The following is a 24,841-nucleotide window of genomic DNA, read 5'->3' as shown; positions in this document are numbered from 1 at the left end:
GTGTCTTTTGGTGTTCTCTGATCTAGCTGCATATAATGTCTAACCCTTCACAGGCTATCACCGCCTAGCACAGGAGTTTCTCTGGGTATATAAGGATGACTCTTATGTTCTTAGGTACGTGGTTCTCTTGACTCTGCAGTCCCTAAGCAATTAGAAAGGAAGAAGGAACAAAAGAGGAAAGAAGATCATTATTTTAAAGGGCCCAAGGAAATGTGATGGAATTATTGAGAGGGAAGAATAAATGAGGGAAGGAGAACATCATAATTTTTACTTGAGCAAAATTTATTTTCCATAAAGAAACAAGATATGGACCCATATTTGAAAACAATCAATTGACTGTTAATTTAGGTTCAGTAGCAACAAAGAAAATGGTGTCTGTCCTGAAAATTTTATGGTATAAAAGCTATATATTACTATTTTGAATGCAACAGATTTTCTTTCTTCTATCCTATACTAAGGACAATACAGATCATATTTATAAGCCAATTATTCAGTAAATGTTGCAAAGTATACACTGCAAATGTACCTTGAAGTAACAAATTTGGGGGGAAAATGGAAAAGTCATCTTTATTTGACTTAAAACAATTTACTGTGTAATAGACTCACTATGTTCTTCTTTATGATCTTTAAAGACAATTGTTAAAAAAGGGTTTCCACCTCTTATGACAATAAGAACATCATTGGTGAAAGTAGGAAATTCATGTCTTAAACTACCAAAACTAGTGCTGTGAGCAAATCCATCTTAATCTGTATACTCAACCTACTGTTTCATTTTAGATGTCTTAGCAAGTTATTGCAGTAAGTAGTTAACACACATCTAACAGATTTCTGTCTCTCCATTCTAACTCTTTTTCCAGTCATCTAATCAGCTGGCAGAACCATTACTGTGAAATTCAAGTATCTTTATTTTATTTTCTGGTTTAAACTGTTTCCATGACGTGCATTGTCTTCTGGGTTAACGCCACCTACCTAAGGATGGTAGTCAAGGTTCTTCATGAGCCAGGTTTTACTACCACTCCAATTTCATTTTTGGCCATGCACTGTCAACTTCTGTATGCACTATGCCATATGACTCAGCCATTCTAGTCCTAGGTTTATAACCCAAAAAATTGAAAACAGGATCCAAACAGATATTTGCATGCCAGTGTTCATTGCAGCACTAATTTCAATAGCGAAAAGGTGGATATACCCCATGAACAGATGAATGGATAAAATAAAATGTGGCATGAACATACAATGGAATATTATTAAACCTTAAAAAGAAATGAAATTCTGATGCATGTTAAATGGATGAAACTTGAAAACATTATGTTAAGTGAAATAAGACATATAAGGACAAATATTGTATATGATTCTATTTAATGAAATATCTAAAATAGGCAAATTCACAGAGATAGAAAGTAGATTAAAAGTTACCAGGGGTTTCCTCATGGGTGGGTGAAGGAATGGCCTCCAGTCTGGCCCAGGAAAATGGCCACAGAGAGGGTTCCAAGTGGCCAGGAGTGACAAGGAGCAGGACCTGACTGCAAAAGTCCTAGATACCTTGTCTCAGCTTCAACACCAGACTCAAGTGGTTTGGCATATGCTTTGTATGCAGCATTTTCTGTCTGTTCTTGGAACTGAATTACTATGACTTCCTGGTGCATAAAAATTTTTGCAGTGTTTTATACCCTGAGAGAAACTGTTACATCAACCAGAATGAACTTTAAATGGGCCCTATGAAGTAACTGAAGAAATGTTTGAGACAAGATTGCTTGCCACAAGTTTCATATTTACCCTGCATGCTTCTCTTTAGTGGTATAAGACAGGCCTGGCCTAATTATTCTGCACGTTAAAATTCTTGTAATGACCTGGTGTAATCTATCATGTATCTATTAAGCAAGAGGTGTAATAATTAAATGCTATTCTTCTGTCCTAAATTGAAAATCAGAAACTCTTTGAAAAGAGTTTGAAAGTTGGGTTTTGTTTTTGGTGAAATCTCCTTTTCCTGATATAATAATCACTCCAAAACAACTACAGTGACCATGTAAAACCATTTGTATTCTGGTACAAACTACATGCTCGATGAAGCTTTAAATTTATTATGTCATTAATATGACCTTTCAATAAAAAGGAGATTTTAATCATTGCTCATTGTAAAATCATTGCTCATTGTAAAGTATTTTTAGTTAATTTTTTCATCTTTTCAGAACAGCCTTGAGATATAAATAATAAATATTTAAGGGTAAACCTGTGCTGCAAGTAATATTCAGCTTTTTTGCCTTCTTTAAAATGTCTACAGTTTTAAAACATCTTTTTCTAAAAAGCTTAAATGTGAATGTTTTAGCTTTAAGCTAAAAGTGCTTATTATGTGTAATGAAAATGATATAATCTTTATAATTTAAAAATAAACCCACACTTGAAAATAAAATTGTTCACCAGGGCTTGAGGGAAGAGATGAATGGGGTGTTCTCATTTAAGGTTTACAGAGTTTGTTTGGGATGATGAAAAAGGTTTTGAATGGATAGTGATGATGGTTGCGCAACATTGTGAGTGCAGTTAATGCCAGTGAATTGTACTCTTAAAAATGTCTACTACTGAAAAAAAAAAAGAAGTCAATATACCCAAACACAGAGAAATAAAAGTATGTTAAGCCCCAAGGGTAAGAAGCACAATTTCATACTGTTTACCATACCTAGACTCTTGTAGGTGTTTTTATAAAAGGTAACTCACTGAATCCTCAAAAGCATCATTATTATTTTCTTTATCTCCTCATTGAGAAAACTAGTTACAAAAATTTTTAATAACTTGTAAACATTATGTAACTAGTAGATGACAGAGTCAAGATTTGAACCCCAGCATTTTGCCTCTAAAACCCATGGTTTTATCCATGCCAGCATTTCAACCATGCATTACATTCTCTACCCATTGTTGAGATAAATGCTGAATGAGGAGAATGAATCTAGAACTGTGGGAAGTAGATGGCTAAGAGGAATCAGTCTATTTTTTGGTCATATTGGTTTCATAAGACAATAACCTTTATGAATATAATTCCCAACTGACAAATTCTATACACTTTTGGTGTGCATACTGCCTTCCCATGTGACATTTCAGTAGGTACAAGAATATGTTGACTCTCGTTTTATCTGATAAAATCACTGAATAACTGCTTTGCACATTTTTTTAGCAATTGATAATCAAGTTTTTGAAATAGATTGTGTTTTTCAGCTTTATTGATGTATAATTGACAAGTGCAATTGTAAAGTCTTTTAAGCATACTTGATGATTTGATACATGTATATATTGTGAAAGGATTCCCTCCATTAAGTGAACTAACATATCCATTACCCACATATACCCCCCCTTTTGTGGTGAGAACATTTAAGTTCTACTCTTTCCAGTTATGCAAGACAGCAATTTCAATTATATAATACAGTGTTGTCAACTGCAGTCACCATATTATACATTAGATCCTCAGAACTTATTCTTCTCATAACTGAAAGTTTATACTCTTTTACCAACCTCTTCCTATTTCTCCCATCTCCCAACTTTTCTACTCTGCTTTTGTGAGTTTGACTCCTTATTTTTATGTTTTAGATTTCACAAATAAATGATACCATGCAGTATTTGTCTTTGGCTTAGCCTAATGCCCTCCAGTTTCATCTATGTTGTTGCAATTGACACAATTTCCTTTTTAAAGGTTGAATAATACCCTATTTTATACATACACCACATTCTCTTTATTTGTTCTTTGGTTGATGGATGCTTAGGTTTTTTCCCACATCTTGATTATTATGAATAACGCTGCAGTGAACATGAGCATATAGATGCCTCCTTTGGATGTATACCCAGAAGTGGGATTGCTGTATCATATATGGTATTTCTATTTTTAATTTTTGAGGAAACTCCATACAGTCTTCCTTAGTGGCTTTACCAGTTTGCTTTTACAAAATACATGATTTTTAAAGAGACACTGTGAGTTACAGTAAAAACTTGAGAAATATGGCTTTTTTTACTTCTTAATAAATGGGCTCTTCTAATACTAATAACATCATAATACAAAAGCTGACCTCCATTCTTTCCAGTATTTATTTATTTTCTGATAATTGTAGCTTTGAAAACACATTAATTTTATGGAGATGATAATGCATCTATTAATATTTAGGATATTTCTTGAACAACTATTTATGCACAACTATATGCCAGCATCTTTCCACCACACTGATACCCTGATAGTGTGCTTGACTGATATTTGCTTTTTTTCCCAATATTGTTTCCTATCTAGCTACTTAGAGAACTTGGGAATTGTTTAGGAGATGAGTTACAATGAAATACAATGAAAATAATATCTTTGGATTGCATTATTTTCATGTACATCAAAACAGTTTGCAATGAAATATTTATGATACTTTCTTAAATGTAAGTACTCTCTGCTAAATTTTAATAACCCTAGTATGAGTTTTAAAATATTCTAAGCACAACCCACAGGAACTTTATATGCTGTAAACTGATGATGTCAGAAGAACAACTATAGACTTTTATTAGCAATTATGATTTGTAGCAATCTTTATTGCCAATTTTCACAACTCTCCTTCCTCTTATTTTTTTTTTTCTCTGTAATCAAGTCTTGAACAAGAGTTTTTGGCCCCTGGGATCAGTTTCCACCAGTCAAAACTTCCGTCTGGTTCTGTATTTCATCTGTTCTTGGCTGAAATTCAATTATATATAAGACACATGGTTTTAAATTCAATAGAATTAAAAAACAAACAAACAACAAGAAAAGGTTTGTTTCCAAGGAAACACTTGTTGATTACTTATAGGTATTATTAGAAACATCCAGAATTTAGAAAAGCCCACTTGATAACTTCTCTTCACATGTAACTGGACTGTTGAAGAATCTGAATGATAGTTAGAGGATATAAATGGGATATTAATTAGTTTTCCATCAACCATTGTATTCAATTCCATTTTAGATTTTTCTTCTCTGAGCATTGAGTACCATCTGAGAAGAAATGTCAGCCACTTACATGTATTGAATAGTCCGAATCAAATAAATTTATTCTCACACTCAATTGCAAGGTTTTATTTCCCCTTATTTCTTGCTTCTGATTATAGCCTGACATGCAGTGTAGATGGCATAATCTTTTCTTTTATTCTTGCTACCTTCTTTCCCTATGTTTCTGCTTCTTACAGGGATGAAAAAGGCATTTGGGAACGAGGAGTAAACATTTAGAATCAATGGTGCTGTGACAAGTGTTTGAATGCTGAATTTCTTTTAGACTGTATTTGTGGGTTTATGGAGACTGTGTATGGGGATCCTCACATTGAAGTTTACTGATACCGGAAATGCACCTTGTCTACTCACTTAGAAACCCTTCTTCAGTTCTCTCCATTTTGCCTTCACCCACAGATACACACAATTGTCTATGATCGATGAAGATCCTTTCTATGGAGAGTGCTTTTTTGGACAAAATCCTTTAAAGAAACTGGGTCACATTAATTTTCAGAATTGCCACTGCTACGATGGGAACTCAGGGTGCTAGGACCAGGTTAGTTGTACACCAAACCTGCTTGCTTTTCTTTCTGAGCATAAACGTATTCAACACTTTCCAGGTTCCCTTTAATTTGGTATGGAGAATCGACAGAGTTCTAGCCAATGAATCCCTAACGAGTGCCATTTCCAGGGCCCCTAAAAATTCCTGTGTACAATCCTTTATTTTCTTTTCAGATCTGCTTCACTGAGGCAGTTGAGCACAGACACCTGGGAACACAACTTTGAAAAGGATAGAACCACAGGATGAGATAAATCTGGATCCAATCAAATAAGAACTGCTTGCTTCTATAAAATCTTCATAACCAAGAAATACATTCTAGAATACTTGAACCATTATACCCTTTGGAGTTTGTCATTACAGCCAGTAGTTATTTAATTAATTCATGCATACATTCTAGCTGGGCTTATAAGATTTAGCAAATAAAAACAAAGGGCATCAATTTTGAATTTCAGATAAATGAAACATATTTAAAATAAGTATGTCCAGTGAAATATTTAGGACATACTTACATTAAAAATTACTCCATGTCTACCTAAAATCCAAATTAAACCCTGCATCCTGTATTTTATGTCAACGCTAATTCTTACCACACTAAAGCAGGCATATATGGATTCCCAATGTTTCCCTCTATTGTCATTCCATTTTCTGTGGCTGTTCTATCTGCAATCTTTCAGAAATATGTAGAAAAGAATGAACTTTTAGCCTCTACATTCATGACTTGAAACTCTAAAGGGGTTGATATTCTATACATGCCAGTCTCATTCAAAAACTCTCATACCCAAGTCCATTCCAGCGCTCTGGCACATATTTCTGCAGATCAGGAATCATCCATCTGAAGAACATTATGTGATTTTTGCCTGCAGTAGGTTTCCCAATCTGTATACATGCTTCTCTTGGAATCCAGTAAACTTGTTTGGAACAAAGAGTATTACCACGTTTTTTTGATGATCATACAACTGAGTACTAGGATGAAATCTTTCCTCTGATGAATCTGAACCTTTTTCTTATTTGGGCTGGAAGTGTTTGTGGGACTAAAGGAAGCAGAAGGTCTGGTCACATCTTTATAAATTCTGTGACTGTTTCTGGAATCTTCTCTTCAGATTGTGGGGAAGCTTATTAGCTATTGTCTTTTTTGAATCTTCAGCAGGAATTTTGAGACCACAGGAAAAGTTGCATTGTATTACAGTTCTATTCAATTACATATCTTTAGATCATCCAAAGAACTGGAAAAATGTAGCACTTATTTGCAAACAATTTAATTTCAAAAATACAGCATTAGGCAATCAAATGCAAAATAATATTTCTTTTGGCCAATATAATTCTATATCACTGAATTCACATCTTTAATATGTTAAGGTTATCAATTGGCTCAGAGCTTATCAAACTGGATGGCAGCCCAGATGCTATGTGATACATGCTTTAGTTACCTGTTTTATATTATTCTTTCTTGTGTCATTATAATATGATATTAGGCAAAATGTAATACCAAATCTTAGGTTGCAGTTGTTTTTCTTCATTTACTTTAAATACTTTAACTTGAATTTGCCCAAAAGTTTGATTTCTTTCCAAAACAATACTACATTTCTTCAGTAAGGGCAGTACAATTTAATGCACTGAAATGATATTTATTATACTAATTGTTTCAGGGTTCAAAGGAAATAGTGCCCCTGAAAAATAAGAGCAACACATATTCTCAAATCATTATGAAGTATTACTTTAGAAAAACATATTTTATATGAGAGAGAAGAAACTGAAGATCTGGCAAAACTAATTACAAGGTAGACAATAAGCTTAGGTCAGAGACAAACATTTATACTGTTATTTTAAATTTTTTGTCATCAGCTCCTAGATCCATTGGGGGGGAAATTAAAAGAGAAAAACAAAGGGACTGAAATCATATAATTGTATTATATGGTATTTATATTATATAGTATTCTGTTTTCTCAATCTAATTTTCTGTAATTAGTATCAGAAATATTTGGTTTAATCAAATAACCATTTATCATGAGAGAAATGCTAAAAGTAAAAACATGTACAGTGATTTAATATCTATTTAGTAAAAAGGAAGGAAACCATTCAATGGAAATCAAATATTTTATAATATGTATTATACTCAATATTAAGAAAATATTGAAAACACCTGCGAAGAAAAGGTAAACAAAACAGAATGCATGAAGCCTTATTATTAACTCTATATAGGAAATACTAGTCTAGAAGAGGGGTTGGCAAACTTTTCTGTAAAGGTCCAGACAGTAAATTTAAAGTAGTAGTTAATATTTAGGCTTCACAGGCTAAAAGGTCTTCATAGAAACTACTCAACTCTGCTGTTGTTATGAGAAAGCAGTCAAAGATAATGCCTAAGTGAAGCATGGTTGTGTTTCAATGAAACTGTTTATAGCTACAGACTGGCTTGATTTTGGCCCAAGGGCCATAGTTTGTCCACCCCTGTTCTCAAATAAGTACACATTATATTACTGTGTCTCTCAAGCACAAAGACTGTCTTCTGACCCTAATTAACTTCTCAGTTTACAAATATTTCTATTTATGGTTCATGCCAGTCTTAATTTGCCACCAAGCCTTACCCTCCCTTTGAAGCTCATGATTGTTATATTGAAAGACCTATTAATTTCCTCATAGTTAGAAATTTTAGAGAAGATGGGCTCTAGATCAGATCTAATCATTTGCTAAACTGTTTGTGGTTTTAAACTGATGAAAACGCTGAAACAACAAAGTCTACTTTTCAAAAGCAAAATGATTCTTTCTAGAAGGGATTATACTTTTCTTAACCCATTTTATTTTATTTTTAACTTTAGGGAGGATCCAATTGTAGCACCTAAGTGATTTTGCTTCAAATGGTTTAGATTTCTCATCAAATACTTATAATTTTATTTAGTCACTTCCTTGAAATGACCTTCCTGATAAACTGCTTCATGGGATGAATAGTACTGTGACTTTAAAAATAGCTTATCAATGGCCATGCATATCTCTCTCCACACCTGAATCCCAAATGCATATAATTCATTTTTCATTAATGCATAAATTCAACATACTTATAGAAACCTACATGTTGTGTAGGTCTTTGTACAACATGATGTACTTGTTGTTAGGCATTGTTTGAGCTTTGGTTACATATAGAGAGAGGGTTGAGTCGCTATTTGTGAAATCAGTGAAGAAAGAATAAATACTCCAGTTAAAAAAAATAATAATGTATTCTTATGCATGAGGAAGTATTTCTAGCTTTAATATCTTAAACCACCCAGAGTGGATAATGATGAATCTTAAGGGAACTGAATGGCCTTTTGAAGATTTCTAGTGAAACTTGTTGCAGTGGAAAACTTTGCACTAGTTTCCACAGTTATTTAAGGATTTTGATGTTTCAGCTTTTATTTTTTCTTCCTCTGATTCCCCTAGAGACATATCCTTGCTTCATTTTATTCTGTCACTGAACCACTTTTGGTTTGGTTTCTTGCCTTGATTGCAACAAGGAAAAAATTGGGCTAAAATTGGGTTCTCTTAAGTATGGACATGTATAGATTTTTCAGATGCTCACCAAACTCCCATTAAAGTACAGCTGAATCTCATTATTCATGGCAGTAATGTTCTGTAAAGGTGCTGTGAACACTGAAGTAGCAAGCACTGAGCCATTGCTCCTAGGAGAAACACAGGGTTAGGTTCCTGAGAGTCTCTGGTCACACATTTGTGAACCAGTCCGTACATAACCTTGTTTTAAGTGTGTTTCTGTTTAAAACACTTTGTATAATAGATATTGCTGATTCCTTAACCTTGGACTCATGGCCCAAAACACTATAACTCATGCCTGAAGGAAACTCAGCTAACACATGTATTTTCTCCATAAAGTACATCATTCTTACCCTTAGGAAACCAAGAGAACATTTCAGTGGGATGCTTTGGATACCACTTTAAATAGTGAAGCCAATGAAAAGCACAAAAATGCAAATAATGTGGTATTAAGTCAGCCACGAAAAGGATACTTGTTTGCAGAATGAAAGCTGAAACAAGAAGGTGCAAACATCATCTTGTTTGATCTCAGAAATGTGCTTTAAAGGTGACTCAAGTTTTTCTACACTCAAAGCATGTCTATGAAGACCATGAAACCACTTCAAGTATTGATTTTGAGGTTACAAATGCATCTTAGGGGGTAGGCAAATTTTAAGTATGGAATCTGTAATAATGAAGACTAATTTTACTTTTGTCCTATTTTTTTCCTCAAAATAATGTTTTCTACTTAGTTTCCTCAAGGTAACTTATAGCAAGATGGAAAGGAGGTAGATCCTTCTTATTACTTGTTTTATGTTTTTCCCCCTTAATTTGGCAGTTGACACACTGACCAATTGTTCTTCTTATATTGATATATTGATATTTACTGGTATTTATTATGAGGGCTTACCCCATCGCTAAAAAAATAGAAAAGCTGACTAGTAGATGTAGCAAGCACTCATATACAATTTGTCTTCAGGTGTAACTCTCAGAAGGCAGTATTAAAAAATTCAATAAAATATATTCTTGAATTGCCTCATAACAGTTTCAGCTTCTGCCTAAATGATGTAAATCTGTGCAAAATTAACTCTAGTAGTAATAATATCTGACTATTTTAAGTAACATGTTTCAAAGCCTAAATTTTATACTGCATAAAAAATTACTTCCAAATATAGCTAAGGCCTCTTTGCATGCTAGAAAAAAATTATGATTATAAAATTTGAGTTTATTAGAAGCACAGTGTACCATATCATGTTTTTTCCTAAGGAAGTCATAGAATATGTACACTGATATGCCATTCTGAAAAGACCCAAACAAACTAATAGCCTGACATATTTTTGACTCATTTCCTAATACCTACTAAACCTTAAGCTCCATGAAGAAAGAGCCTCTGGTTCTTTTGATCAGGGTTATTTCACTTGTATGTAACATAATTTATGACACACAGTAGGTGCTCAACAAAGGTTGGCCAAATAAGTAAATAATAATAAGTACCATAATATAAAGAAAGGATTTTTTTCTCCAAAATCCTTCACCTCAGGGATTTAAAGCCTTTAAAAAAAAAACACTTATTTTAAGATATATTTGTTCCTGTCTTACTGGTTTCAATATACTTATATTGCATGGAATAACCAATAACTGTATTTCATATAAATTAGTATTAGTTAAGAAATATGAAATAAACATTGTTTTGGTTTCCCCAGGCAATCCAAATTTCATCACCAGCTTATTGATACCTAAGTAGCCAACAATTTGGGTCATACCTCTACACTTTCTCATTAACTTTACATTCTGCTTCTAGTCCAAGAAAAATTGAAATCAATACAAGTAAGCCATAAATACAAATAAATCAATAAAAAGATTGCTAGATAACCCTTAAGTACTTGGAAATTTAAAAATATACTTGAAAGAGAAATCAGGAAAGCAATTCAATTTAGAACTGCATCAAAAAGAATAAAATACCTAGGAATAAACGTAACCAAGGAGGTGAAATACCTGTGCTCTGAAAGATATAAGACAGACATGAGAGAAATTGAAGACACAAATAAATAGAAATCTATCCTATGCTCATGGATAAGAAGATTGATATTGTCAAAATAGCCATCCTTCTCAAGCAGTTGACAGACTATATGTAATTCCTATTAAAATACCAATGGCATTTTTCAATGAACTAGAGCAAATTATCCTAAAATTTATATGGAACTACAACAGACCCTGAATAGCCAAAGCAATCTTGAGAAAGAAGAACAAAGCTGGGTGTATCACACTCCCTGACTTCTATATTTAAAAGCTACAGAAATTAAAACAGTATGGCACTGGCACAAGAACGGACAGAAAGATAAATGGAACAGAATCGAGAGTTCACAAATAAACCCATGCATATGTAGTCAATTAATATATGACAAAGGAGGCAAGAATATACAATGGAAAAAAAGACAATTTCTTCAATAAATTGTGTTAAGAAAACTGGACAGCAACAGGATCTCTCCCTAACTCCATACACAAAAGTAAGCTTGAAATGGATTAATACCTAAATATAAGACATGAAACCATGAAACTCTTAGAATAAAACAGTAAAAGTCTCTTGAATATAAGTTGAGAATTTTTTCCTGGACATGTCTCCCTGGGCAAGGGAAAGAAAAACAAACAAGTGGGTCTACATCAAACTAAAAAGCTTCTGTATAGCAAAGGACATCTTCAAAAAAAACAAAGAGGCAATCTATGGTATGGAAGAATATATTTATAAATGATATATCTGAAGAGGGGTTGATATCCCAAATATTTAAAGAATGCATATGATTCAACACCAAAAAAACAACCCAATTAAAAAATGGGCAGAGCACTGGAACAGACATTTCCAAAGAAGACACAGATGGCCAACACGCGCATGAAAAGAGGTACCACATCACTAATCATCAGGAAAATGCAAATCAAAACCACAATGAGAAATCACCTCATGATAAGGTGGTCACTACCCAAAAGATAAGAAACAGCAAGAGTTGACAAGGATATGGAGAAAAGGGAAACCTCCTACACTGTTGGTGGGGATGAAAATTGGTGTACCTACTATGTAAAGCAGCATGTAGTTTCCTCAAAAGACAAAAAATAGAAATACCATATGACCCAGTAACTCCACTTCTAGGAATTTACCTGAAGAAAACAAAATCTTTGATTTGAAAATATATATGCTCCCCTGTGTTTATTGCTGCATCATTTATAATAGCCAAGACATAGAAGCAACCAAAGTATACACAATGGAACACTATCCAGTCATAAAAAAGAAAAAGAAATCCTTTTGCAACAACACAGTTGGACTTAGCGGGTATTAGGCTGACTCAAATAAGCCAGGTGCAGAAAGAAAATACCATATGATTTCACTTATATGTGAGATCAAAAAATGAAACAAAATGAAGTGAAGAAAACAGCAATAGATTCATTAACACTAAGAAGTAATTCATGGTTACCATGGGGGAAGGTTTGAGGTGGGTGGGTGAAATAGGTGAAGGGGATAAAGAGGCACAAAATATAAATACATAAATAAAATGCTTTTACAATAATTTCTGGGTCAAATAATGAATTAAAATGAAAATTAGAAATTATTTAAACTGAGCGACAACAAAACACTACATATCAAAACTTTGGAGTACAACTAAAGCCCTGATTAGAAAAAATGTATAATCTTATTATCAGAAAAGGTGGATGTTTGAAAATTAATAGGCTAAGCATTGCTCTAAATAAATTGGAAAATTTGCAGCAAATATCACCTTAAAAACACACAAGGAAATAAATTATAAATATAGAAACCAAAATTATTGAGATACTAAACAACATGCATTCTAGAGACTTAAAAAGCTAAAAGCAGATTCTTTAAAACATTGCCAAGCACCTGGATAAACTGAAGAATAATAAAAACCAAAGGAAACAGAACAACCAATAGGAGGAATGGAAAAGGAAACATCACTAACAACCCTACAAACATTAAAGAAGTATAATTTAAAATAACTTAAAAAATATTTAAAAAGTAAAATGGGAATAAATTTCACTAAAATGTGGGGAAATGTAAAAAAACTTTAATAATAGATAAACTTTTCACGGATGGGAGATTCAGCTGCAAAATATCAGTTGTCCTCAAATAGATCTGTAGATGCAGTGGAACCTCAACCAAAATATCAACAGTTTTTTTTCCAGAGATTGTAAGGTGTATTCTAAAATTTATATTATAAATATCTAAAATTTGAATTACAGAGATTCAAGACTAGCCAGGAAGTACTGAAGTAGATGAATAAAGTAGAGAATTTGCTTTATTTAATATTTTTAAATCTTTTTTACAAAGCGAGTGTAATTAAGACAATTATTGGCCTAAGGATGGACAAATGCATACATGAAGCTGAATTAGAGTACAATAGGAGGCAAACAAGGAAACAGTATTTAACAAATGTGAATTTTCAGAACAGTGTGAAAAAGGTAGACTATTCTATGAGTAATTTAGATTCTTGGATATGCAAACTAAAAGAAAAGGTAAAATATATTTGACCCCCACCTCACACTCTACACCAAGTGGACTGAAACTCTAAATATGGAAGGGAAATTAGTCAGTCTACTATAAAAATATGTAGAAAGTACTCTTTTGGAGGTAAGGAAAATATTTATTTAGCAGGATAGAACAAAATAGCTAACTATAAAGTAAAATATTCATATACTAGATACACTGGAATTAAGAAATTCTGTTAGTTCAAAGACGCAGGAAAATGAAAAAGCAAGCTACAGAGTAGATATTTGCAAGGCATACAATAAAAAAGTGATTAATTTCTGAAACTATGAAGAATTCCTATAAATCAAGAAAAAATAATCCAACAGAAAAATGGCCATAAGAAATAAACAAAAACTCAAAATCCCTATAATGAAAATGCCAGCATTTGAAATGTTGCTTACTGTCATTGTTATTCAGTTAATAATAATGAGGAAAACATAATTAAGAAGTTATGATTGCACAACCATCATAATGGTTAAAAATAAAATTACTAACAATGCCATGTGTTGAAAACATGAAACACTGTGTCTCCATAAATTATTGATATATTTAACACACTGCAGTTACTTTTGCAAAGTATCATCCACTGGAATCGAACAGACACTCATTCTATGATCTCTGCAAATCAACAATAAAGAGCTTTATTTGCCCTGAGAAAATAAGGTCCCAATAGGTAGATAAAGCTGCGATATGTTTTTTACTGGGATATCTGTAAAAAGAGGTATCCTTACCACACAAGAATAGGAACTGAAAGGAGGAATTTCCTAATCTCATTTAATAGATGGAAGATGATTCTAAGCAATGAACTGCTCATGTGAAGGATTCATGTATAATGTAGAAGTATCATTAAGGCATCAAATATCAATTTGAAAGAAAATTCCTGCTGACTTTCAACAGAGGCTGCATGGCCTTCAGCAACATGTTACTCAATTGATGAAAACAAAAGTTTAGGCAAATAGGAAATGCTCACAAAACTTTCCTGTTCTCTGACATACACAAAATTATACAGTCAAGCCCAAGGTGATTGGGTCATATATCATTGTAGTTTGGTAACTCTAAAATAGTACCTGAAATAAGTCTAATAATAAAAGGTGTGTGTTAAGAACACATTGAGTGAAATTTTAATACTCAGCTTTTTTTAATCTCTTAGTATTTCAATAAGTAATGCTGCCCATTACAATCATTGATATGTTGGATTTGATGATGTTTCATGTGGTATTACCTCCCTTATGCTGATTCTCATATATATTTATAGAATAAACAAAAACTAAAATACATACAACCAAATATTAAAGGTATTTTTCTTAAAGAATTTCAAGTTATTTTAACTTCTAAGATGATTCTATGTTTCTATACTTTAAAGAGTTTTAATACAGGTCATGCATTGAGGAGACCAAAATCTGACTGATGGTTAAGAAGCATGAAAGGAAGCTTGCTTGTAAAGGGAACAGTGTTAATTCAATGAATGGAATCACTGCTCCCAATAAATAGGTTAGAAAATGTCCAGGGCATCAAGGTTCAGAGATCCAAACTCAGAATTTATAATTCTACATCTCTCTGAGAGTTCTGGTATTTGCTTTGAAAGTACTCCACAGGTAATTTAGATACAAAACTGGGCTGGGGAAGCACTATGCTATATAGCACATGGGAAGATTTTCTATAATACAAGGTGTACTCAAGTTAAGTTGAGAGGTGATTACCCACTATAACCACTATTTATTGAACATTCCCAGGACAGCATCAGCCACTAGACTCATTAAATTTCCAGAAATAATGAAACAGATATTAAAATTCTGTTTTTATAGAGATTTGCTCTACAGTTATCTCTGTGTTTATGCCTACCAATTTGTAAGTGGTTAGAAACCATATGCTGCTATTGTAATGATGAACTCTTGTTTTGTATGCAGGACTCAGTAACTCACATATTCTCTTTCTTCCGGTTTCTGTCCTTGGTCTACGTCTGACTTTGCAAAACAAAACAAGAGGTATTATTCATTCCCTGTGGAGTTTGTCTCACACATCAAGCTTATTAAGTAATGGGAAACATCATGCAAACTACTCAGAGGTTTTGGATATAGGGAGGGCATCCCATCTCTGTAGTCTGAAACAGTATAACATAAAGTATTAAGTCAAAGCTTAAATTCCAAAAATCATTCTCATGATTCTTTCTCCATTCCAAGGGATTTTACTAAAACAAAACAAAACAAAATTTAAATTATTCTATGTTTTATATAACAAAGACATGGAAAATGTGGATGTTAAGCATACTTTTTAAGCCACAAAAACTATTGAAATGAATGTAGGCTATATGTTATGCCTGTATTGAGAAGACTTTGAATAGAGTAGAGGATATCTTCCTATGTGTTTTTACCAAGATCAATTTTAACAGCAGTGTTCTCAAGGTAAACACACAAATATAAATAAAAGTGAACATTATTTTGTTACTGTTTTTCAGCAGCTTTGCTGGAAATTATGTCATTCCGTAACATGGGAAGTGTACCAAGATCATGGAAGATTGGAATGGATTTTCTTATGCTACTATTTAGTAACATGAAAATGTAGTACATTCCCACGTGTTCTATATATATTACTTAGTTTGGCCAATGAAACAAATATAGACACTTCTTGTTTTAGGAAACTTCAGTGAAATCTTACTAATGAGGCTGGAAAGAAATATTTTACTATTACTTTCTCTAGAGGATAGCTTTGATTACAGATTAATAAAGCCAGTTCCAAAGATTCATTTCAAACTATTCCACATAACAAACTATTTTTAAAAATATGTCAATTGTAGCTTATGAATGGAAGCCACTACTTACAAAGTAATCTTGTATATTTACTTCAAAAGGACCAGCAGGACTTCTAACTGGAAACATTGTGAACAATTGAGAGAGTGAGACAAGGAAAGGATCAATTCAGAAATACCAAAGGTATGAAGCCTTTCTATGAGTCCTCCCCTGGGTGAACTGAAGTACCACTTCCATCGTTTCTTACTGATAGTCTCTCTGCTTCACTTTGATGGGTTTCCCCCCGCAAGAACAGTAGGTTCTTTGACAATAATTTAAGGATGGACTAGATAAGATTTTAAAATGAAAATAATCTTCATTCCCAAATTCTTATCCTATAATATAATTGATCTCAGGATTTCCAACAAAAGACAAAATATTCCATCTCCAATGTCACACTTGTAGTTACTAATATATAATGCAATGCCCTAAATCCTACAATGGGTGTAAGTCTCATATTCAAGGAAGTTTCACCAACACAAGTATTTTGAATTGTCCATTTATTTATTTGGCACCTCAGTAGCTTTTAAACCCCAGGATAATTTTCCATAGAAGGACCTGGGTTAGGTGAGAATTTTCCCTTAATTTTTCAACTAGCAGAAGGATAATTGTGATAGAGAAAGTGGAAAAGGAGATCATGTGTGGAAGTATATTCTAGGCAATATTTGGGGTTCTGAAAACTGACTTTCTTAAATCACCCATGCTATGCCTTAGAAAGGCTTTGTGTACATTCAAGAATCCAACTTTTGAGATCATTGAGAATTTCAGTAATTTGCAAAAGGCCCCACAAATTAACTTGTAGTTCTACCTCTGTGACTTTAGAAACCAAGTTCTTAACTACTACACTGCAATCCATTCATTTTTATTAAAGATAAATTCTATATAGAAAGGCCCATTACTCTTTTGTATTTGCAAGTGTCACACTGTCTTATTTATGTCTTTCATTTTGCAATGATGCTATTTTAATTACCTCAATTTGTAACTATGCACTTTTACTGGGAATTTTTTTTTCTTTCACATAGCTTTAATTTATGGAAATTGAATTTAAGCCTTGAGAAATAGTGGATCAATTGGAAATACCAAATACACTTCCTACATTTCAATTTGTGAAATTTTATAGTAGTGAGGTAATGATATTTAAAAGCAATTTTTTTTGTATGCTGATTTATGATTTGGCTGTTCTATGCTTCTCTCGGTTTTTTTTTCCATTATATATTAACACAATGCTACAACATTATAATAAGATAAACATTTCAGCTTCATTCATTAGGAAAACCTTACAGTTTTGTTCTGAAAACATTAATCATAGTAATTGCAGTAAATTAATACAATATATCCCAAATAATCTGTTGGCCTCTGCCAGCTGGCACTCTGTTTCTCACTAGGGAGTAACATACAACCAGTACAGAGAAAGCAAGCTGATGTTCTGCACTGTTGACCAAGGTTATGATATTTTCCTTGTATTTTTTTCAAAATCTTGTGGTTTACCATCAATAAATTGTTTTGAGGTATAGAAAATATTGCATTTGCCATTGAATCCAGAAAAGGAGGGATAGAGTGAGGGAAAATTAAAGGAAGGAAGGGAGGGAAGGAGGAGGAAGAATCAGAAGGCATGAGGACGGAAGGAAGGATGGAAGGAAGAGAAGGAATTAAGACAAATGGGGAGTTAGAAAAGGACTATAGACTTGGAAGGGAGCCTAGCTCTCGATCAGGCTAACTGTTTCATTTTCTAGACTGGCATGTCATCATCCAGGGCACATCTGGGGCTACAATCCATATATTCTATTAATATTAGAGCAACAATGAATCAACTTTCCCAAAGACATGCCTTCCTTGTAATGAAATAGTCTCAGTTTTACAATGAAGTTTGGATGGCTGTCTGATTTCCTCATGTTTTATTTTGACTCTTTTCCACTTCAGAGTTATTACTTACAATTCCACGAAGTTGTGAAATAGACAAACTGTATAAACCTTGGGCCACAGTAGATATTGTAGACATTTAGTGATGTCACACAGGAAGGGGGACAGTGTCCTGGTTTCTGCCCAAAAGGATAACCCACATTAGCTCAGAGTTTACTGTGGAAATTCTTTTCCTTATCCCAACGTGAGTACTATAAAAACACCCCTTCTGTCAATGTAGAACTTTGAACACAGATGCAGGAGGCAATGATAATTGCAGTAAGTATAAAAAGAAACCTTTTCAAGTAACAAATAGTTCATGATAAGTACTTTGCAGAGCTTTTTACAAAGGAGCTAAAAACACAACTAAGACTGGATGCCACAATAAATAAGCATAGGCAGAAGTTTTGTGCATGCATAGTGCATCCTTAATGCTTGCTGACAACTTTCTGGAGTCATTCTTTTTTAAAATACAACTTTATCTCCAATCCCACACTTTGGGGAGGCCTCACCAAGAATTCTGTAAATAATCAAGGGAATGCTTATGTTCTCAAGAGTCAGGACATACATCGTCCTTCTTTCCAATTATTCTATAAAGTTCATCCCTACTAAACACTGCCCCTCTTTTTCTGTCTCCCAAAGAACCACTAAAACTGGCAGCTGTAGGTAGCAAAATCTACAAGATTTTGCTGGGAGGTAGCCCACTGTAAGATGGCACATAAATCATTTATAATAAAATAGTATTCATTTGGTTTCATCACCACTGGGAATTTATCACTATTTTCTCCTCAGTATCAAAGAAAAATTGTGCTGGCTGGCTAGACAAGAAAGACCTTATTCAAGACTATTGCAATAACAGAGTGAGATCAACTGAAAGTAGGTGTCACTGTTTTTAAGTACATTGGAGGGTAGGGGTGGCGGAGTGGAGGGGAAACCTACTGGAGGACTTAAGGAGGGAGGTTGGTCCATGTGATCACTCCGCTGGTGTTTACCAGTTAGCCAATTAGTCCTCATCAACATTAGGCCCCCACCTTCCTTTAAGATTGTATAGCAGCTCTTTCTTGACGATTACATTTCAAGGGCTTGGCTTCTAGGACCTTAAGAAAGACATTTCTGATTGTTAAACTGGCAACAGACTGGGAGAAGATTTGCACTGGAGATGGGACAGAGAAATGGTTCATAACTGCAGTCTAAAGTAAATGCTCTAAGAAAGTGCGGGGTCAGCGGTCTGTAGTCGAAAGAAGCCTGCCTAAAGTTTAGTTAAGGTGAGGAGAATGTTAACATCACTTTGGTAATCAGTATTCTAGTTCAGCCATTTTCTCTTTCCATAATTTTTATATATTCTCTTTTATATTTTTGGGGGGTATGTATTATTCCCTCTATTCTTGAGTATGCTCAGAAACTCCATATCCACTTCATTTAGTATGCAGAAAAAAATGTTTTCATTTTTCTTTCAGGAAACAGCATATGCTGGATGAGTAAAGTGAGGAAAATTTCACCTTTCACGCCTCAAGGGCCCTTTTAGGATCCTAAGCAAGGTGTTATTCACACTGATGTGAATGGAGACAATTTTTGTATATGAAATCTGCTGCAGTCAGTTATTTATTCAAACAAGCAGTTTTCCCTCATCACAAGAAAATAATGTTCAAGATCTCAGTGCAGCTAATATGAGACTGGAAAAAGACACTTCACATATCTCTCAAACACACACACAGGGCAAGTGAATTTGGTTGATCTCTTTCTGTGCTTTTAATAAATGGAGAGGAGCCATAGGAAAGGTAAATAACTCGCATACCTTTGTTTCTGGGTTAAGTTGTACCTTGTTCATATAATGTGAGTTTAGCATTAACCTCTCAGGGATATAGGAGTTTGTGCGCAATCCCTTTACTTAGCATTCATTAAGGTGATTACCGACTGCATATGCATTTTAGTCTTTAAAGTCTGAGACTTTTTATTCTTTTTCCAAATCTGCATTACTATTTTTATGAAGCACACCTCTCTCAAAGGAACGTTAATAGACTAGTTTTGCCTGTTTTCTAGTTCAGAAGGGCATTCTCCATGGGGGAAAAAATTGTAGTGCCATTAACCATTGCTGGAGCACTTTTGTGCCTTAAAATGATGCTTTGGGGCTTTTAGTGCGTGTCAGGAAAGAAAAGTGACAGAGGATTTGATGCCTTAGATACCACCTTCACTTCATGGCTATAACTGCTGCTTATTACAGGTGGTTCTTTTGCAGTAGGTTAAGGAATTTCCTTTTCTCCTTGAGGGCTCTCATGGAGGGGTAATAATGGATCTTGTTTTGTTTTTTTTTACCTCTTTTATTAAACTACCAGCTTGATAACTGGAAGGAGGCTAAGATAACTTAATGGTGTGTTATAATTATGCTGAAACCACTGTTCCCATGTTACCTCCTCATCAGTCACCCTGTTATAACAGAACTCATCAAAATTGAGATGCATGTGATATGGACTAGACTAGCTCAAAGTCTGCAATTAATCAAAAATTATGTCAGCATCTGGAAGAACGGCAAAAAAATTGTTTGAAAACAAGATCAATATATCTGTGTATGATATCCACACTATTAGGTCTTAATACTGTCTTCTGATCCTTGGCTTGATCATTTAAGTCTTTTATTTGGGTTACTTTCTCTATTTAGTTTCTTTTTCTTTCCTGTCTACTTAGGATTAACTCTTCCTACTCAAGTCACAATTTTGGAAAACTTGTTTTTGAAAACATTAAAGTAAGTTCTTACTGATTTGAGACCTGGCATCATAACTTTTTAAGAGCCAAATCAGTTATCTATTTTTTGTCTAATTAGCAGTATTTTTGCAAGCATCAGATGATTGAAATAAATCAATGCAGTTGTAATATACTTACCCATTCATGAATTTATTTTATGATTGAATATTTCACAATTTGTGCTGGACATAGCCAGTGACGAAAGTTATTGGAAAGACTGACTGCTGTGTATATATATATCTTAAATTAATGCAGAAATTTTATAGAATTTTAAAGAATGCTTCAACTCTTTTTATAAATTTGGTATGACTATCTCAAAGTACATTAAAATGAAATGATTGAAAAAATAATGGTAGCGACTGCAAAGAAAAAATATTGTTGAAGGAGACATGGGCTGCCAGATACTGAATAGTTCTCTTAAGGTATAATAATTAATACACTGTGTTTAAAGAACAAGGGTCAGTGGATCATTGGGAAAAATAAATATAGAAAAAAATCTTATAAACAAAGATTTAGACTATAATATTCATAGTTAAAGGAGTGAATGGGAGAAATTGTGATTAAATAAACCAAGTTAGAAATATACCTTAGTTTTTTAGTAAAATAGATGCTAGAAGAGTTAAAAAAACCATGAATAAAAAACTGGGAAAAATGTCCAGATATTTGTAAACCTAGGTAAAGAATACCCAAAGAGGAATACAGTGAAAGTATTAACAGAGAGTATGTGATACATTTAGTTAACTATATAACAAAATCACAACTAATGTTAAAATATCTGTGGAACATAAAGCAAAAATATTCTGTAATTCTAAAGAAGACAACATATGAGAAATACACAGTACTTAAAAAATAGATATAAATGAAACTCAAATTTACTGATCAAAGTGATGACCATGGAAGATGATTCAGACAAAAAATACAAATAGCTGATGTATATGCAAAAAAACTCAGCTACATTAGTAATTAAAGAAATGAAAGTTTATGTGATAGGGAGATTTAAAATATTATATAATTCGGCAATATTTTAAAATTACAGAATTATGTTCTTTGACAGAGTTATACTGTGGTGGCTCTCAATCTTGTCAGCCTAAATCATTTTTTAATCATAAATAATTGTAATGTCCCTATGATAATCCTAAAATGAAATTAATAAATAGAACAAAAGAATAATTTCTAGGCAAAATGCAGTACAATATCTGGACTGTAAAGAAAAAGAAGTAAATACTCAAATTTACTAATAATGCCGATTATCGCACAGCTGATTTGTGGGGTCTATTACTAAGATTCATGGTGACTACTTTTTAATGAAGAATGTGATAAATCGATAAAACACTTGTTAGTTCTTTTGAAAAAGTTAGGTGTAAGCTCATTTGGCTAAACAACTCTTTCTCTTGTTCATGGTTCATTTGTTGTACAGTGATGACACTGGAAAAGGATTTCTTTCAATACAATTATTTTTTAGGTTTATAAATACAGACAAATCTTTTGTATCCATTTTCAGTAATTCTATGCAAACAGGAATGCACATTATTACCCATGATGTTTTTCCTATTTGAATTGAAAATAATGCTTGACTTCAGTCATTGTTACATAGTTAATATTCAAATATCTTTTGCCATCTCATCATTTTCTCTGAAAAGAATATCATTGCTGAGTGAAATAGAAAAGATTATTTCATTTGGATTTCTTTCCACCAGTGGACAGCTGATAAGATTAATTATTTTGTAAGATTGCATGTGAGCCATGCTTTGTGATATTGGTATTATTCTGTAAAAAATGAAACCTTTATTGTACCATTTAGAAGGGTTTTTAGATTTTCATTTTTTAGAAACATTGCTATGATAGTATTATGACTTTTAAACTCCCCTTAATATATTGTATGATATATCTTTGACAATTCTATAAGCTTGTTTATTCCTCTGTAAGATATTCCACTTATCATTACAATCCATTTGCTCTGTTAGAAAGAAATGTGCAGAATAGACACACTGGTAAATCATTTGTGAGTAAACTGATGAATTCTAATTGTAATAGCCTGAATATTGTAGATCTTTAATCTTTACATTGGATATTTTTAAAGTGACCTAATTTATAACAAATTTGACTGCAATACATACAGATTAGTGAGCATAGGGCATATTGAAATGAAACTATTATGAATAATATCTTCATACTGGTAATTTGCTTCTTCCCTATTTTTTTGTCAGTCTGGCTAGAAGTTTATCAATTTTATTAATACTTTAAAAAAGAGTCAACTTTTACTTGTATTGATTTTCTCTATTGTTTTTCTGTTTCTTTCTTTTTCTCTTGCAGAGGCTCATCAAAACCTTTAGCACTCCATTTTCCTGTAAGTCTTAATTTTCCTCAAACTGCAGAATTGTATTTGCTGTGGGAGCTGACTAATAACAATAAACACTCGTATAGTCATTGTTTCTATGGGTGTTGAAATATCTTCTACCTTTAGTTTTTTACATTAAAACAATGAACATTTATTGATAATCTGTGCTGAGATTTATGCTAAGGTCTGACTGAACAATTAAATTCTGCTAAAAATTTTTACTCAAGATTCAACTCAGTGAGGTTGTTTCTGGCCTCTTTACAAAATATTTTATGCACCGACAGTCCGTGATACCTTACCTGTTTGATTGTGTCCTTAGTATTTATTTCTAAGCTACCTAATACACTCTGTAACTTACTTATTTGTTATTTTATTGTCTGTTTCCCCTACTAGAATATAATGTACATGAATAAAGGGATTATTCTTTTATTCATTACTTTACCACCAGCACCTTGATAAGTTTCTAGCACATATTAGGAGCTCAGTGAATTTTGGAAATAAATAGCTTAATGGACACATATTATCTTGTTTGTAATATGTGGAATGATTATGAAAGATCGTGTATGTAGGCATGAATCTAATAACTAACATTTGTGCTTTCAGAAAGTAAAGAACAATACTTATGGGGAGGAAATATGGTGTAGTAGTGAGCAAAAGCAGGTCTGAGTTGACATCTTTGCTCCAATACGCACTAGGTATATATCCTTGATGGAAATTATTTCATCTCTCTGTTTGCTAATCTGCATAAACAGTAATGGTTAAAAACAATCCTTGTTTTAATAACTAAATGAGTGAATCCTCAAAGCTCTTTAACAGTGCCTGGCACACAAGAGACTCTTAAAAATGGTCAGTAATTATGCATATTATTAGTTATTCAAAATTCTCTACATAGTGAAGAGAATAGGCACTGTTTTTATTTATTTGTAACTTTTTATTATTTAGTACTCTTGTTTTTCCAAAGGAGGAAACCAATTTAAACAACAGAGCTGGTAACTGACCAAACTAGAAGTTGCAATCATGTCCTTCTAAATTTATAGCCATGTTAATAGTTTTTATGGTACCATCTCCAAGTATTTACTGAGTGTTCCGTGCTGTGGAGGGTATAAAATAAGACCCTGATACATCGATGTTCATCATGGCATATTTTTAATGACCAATCAACAACCACCACCACCCAAGTGTCCGCCTAAAGAGTTTATTGCTTAAATACATTGTGGGCATTAACAGAGCAAGGCACACCCATTACATGCATATAAGATATCAGTAACTGAATATGGGCATCTGTTTGTAGAGGATATTTCAAGAAAGTAGGATTAGACTGGCAGGGTGTGTAATAGGTACGGTGATTCACGAACCAGGTCTGCTTTGGAGAAGGACACTTTTGCATTTCCTTAAGAGATCGTGGTCAGATGACAGCCTGCAGCTGTCAGCCCATTCAGGGTTCCTCTGCTGTAAAACGCTGCCTTGCCCTTGGTTACGCTCTTCCCAGAGAGGCCCACATCCGGTGACTGAAGTG

General features: G+C 33.3%; 1 long non-coding RNA gene across 1 annotated transcript in view; it reads left to right on the top strand.

The window, feature by feature from the left end:
• The window catches only part of LOC140845442 (uncharacterized), a 69,346-nt gene extending 50,262 nt beyond the window's left edge, over nt 1-19,084 (top strand). Inside the window, exons 2-3 of the long non-coding RNA XR_012124197.1 lie at nt 16,412-16,493; nt 19,041-19,084. This is a non-coding gene — a long non-coding RNA (uncharacterized lncRNA). The remainder of the gene's footprint in view (nt 1-16,411; nt 16,494-19,040) is intronic.
• Nucleotides 19,085-24,841: the final 5,757 nt, after the last annotated feature.

Source organism: Manis javanica, chromosome 2 (assembly GCF_040802235.1).
Source record: "Manis javanica isolate MJ-LG chromosome 2, MJ_LKY, whole genome shotgun sequence".
Taxonomy (NCBI): Eukaryota; Metazoa; Chordata; class Mammalia; order Pholidota; family Manidae; genus Manis; species Manis javanica.
This window is presented reverse-complemented; position numbering and strand designations above follow the sequence as displayed.